Source organism: Amblyomma mixtum, chromosome 7 (assembly GCF_055824585.1).
Source record: "Amblyomma mixtum isolate Tamu chromosome 7, ASM5582458v1, whole genome shotgun sequence".
Lineage (NCBI taxonomy): Eukaryota > Metazoa > Arthropoda > Arachnida > Ixodida > Ixodidae > Amblyomma > Amblyomma mixtum.
The window spans coordinates 26,796,540-26,798,440 of NC_143018.1; positions in this window are offsets into that span (position 1 = coordinate 26,796,540).

The following is a 1,901-nucleotide window of genomic DNA, read 5'->3' on the forward strand; positions in this document are numbered from 1 at the left end:
TTTAAGAGGATTTTTGGGAGGCGAACGCAAGGAAAAATAAAGTGTAGGGAATTTCGCGAAAATCAGTGTCGAAGAAGTCAATCTCACGCACGATGCTTCATAAACGGCAAGAAATACGTGTACCACGGTAATAAAAGCCAGGTCGCACCGGTCATGTGAAAGTCAGCATAACGAAGCGGTGATTTCTTTTCTCAAAATTAATTTCCGATGCATTAAAAAAAAAAGGTTTATGAAATTGGTGTATTCGTTGATATGGTTAGGCCGTCCGTTAATCTGGTCACGGGATAATGGTTAGGTAGTGAAGTTGCTGATTAAGTATAGTCAGATGGCTTTCAATGTTACAGAAAGCATAGAAACTTGTATGGCAGAGGTGCGTTCAAGATGTGTTGTGGGTTAGATGAAATAATGCTTTCTTGTCACTCTTGTGAAGCTGCACTCTTTTTTTTTGTTTCCTGTAGCCCCACTATAATGCCTTTGGCGCTATGAGTTTCTGAAAAAAAAAAAAAGTTACCGACGATTACGTTACTTCCTAATGCGAAATTTGAGCGCAGCAAATAAGCTGTTTCACCTTTTCGATAGATTGAGGCAAAGAAATCGAGCAACACATGTATGCGCTATCACAGAATTTTTTTTTTATTTTTCACACGTATTCCTTTAACAAAGACTCCACTAACAGTTCTTGAGAGTCATGAAGGAAGCTTTGTGGTCGGAGAAATAGACTGATATATGTTCGACTTGGTACAGCAATGCTTGATTCTCAAAGACGAGATCTATACAAGTGCCTCGCGAGGTTGTCACAGCCGTGGGACGCGTTACGAGCGAGAGGAACGGGATGTTCTCCCGCATAAGTGTTAGGAAATTGCTGTTTGTCTTTATGTCAACATTAAAGTCCCCCACTACTAACATCGGTGTGGATCGATGGACGGTTAATGCGAGTTGCAGGAAGTGCACGACGTCTTTCGTGAGTGCGGTAGGGGCGAAGTAGGCAGCTACTACCAGCAAGCCGTTGGGCAACTTTGCGGCGCACAGTTCGCCAACTTCATGTGACGTGCCAAACATTTCGACTGGTATTGCAGAGAGACCTGTGCGCAAGTAGATAGCGACTCCCGCCGCTCTGTTGTGGTCTCTGCGAGCACCACAGCAGTATATGAAATCTATGATTTCGAGAGGCTCTTCGGGATCCATCCAGGTTTCAGCAAAGCAAAGTACAGAGGAATGGCGCAGAATGTGATCGTGGTGTACGTCCTTGGCATATGCGGCAAGGGAGCGTACGTTAAGAATGTGGTTGTGAATGATGAATCAAGTGCTGCCAGCGAATGACGCGTCCATTGGCTGTCTGCGTGTGTTACTGATGTGTGGTTATGTTAAGCTTCGCCTGTAAGAGTGGAACGCGACAGCGTCTTGCAACGCTGCCAGGGAGTCCACAGAACGCCATCGCCAATTCGGCTGTACGCCTTGCTGGACGGTAAATTTATTTTTTGAGGAAAGTAAATGTATCTCTCTCGCATATCTGGGTGGACACCTGCACCTCGCCGTAAGGGAAAGGGGGAAGATGGGAGTGAACGAAGACGCCGTATTAGCTAGACGCGCCTTTGTTCATTCCAAACCATTCAGCTGGCATTACGGAGTGGCTAGCGTGCTCGTATCGCACTCCGGAGACCCTGGTTCGATTCCCCAACTCGACCAATTTCGTTCTCGGTTTTATTGATTTATGCGGTCTAACTAGAAAGGTTAATTAGGCTATTTCATATTTATATTATTGTATTTCTATCCATCGTGTTCTGTCATTAACCTGTCAATTGTTGGAACTGTCTAGGATGTTCGACACAACGTATATGAAACGAGCAACGTCTTACTGAGTGGGGAAGTGCGTGGTGGTGGAGGGAACGCGGCTTCGTACT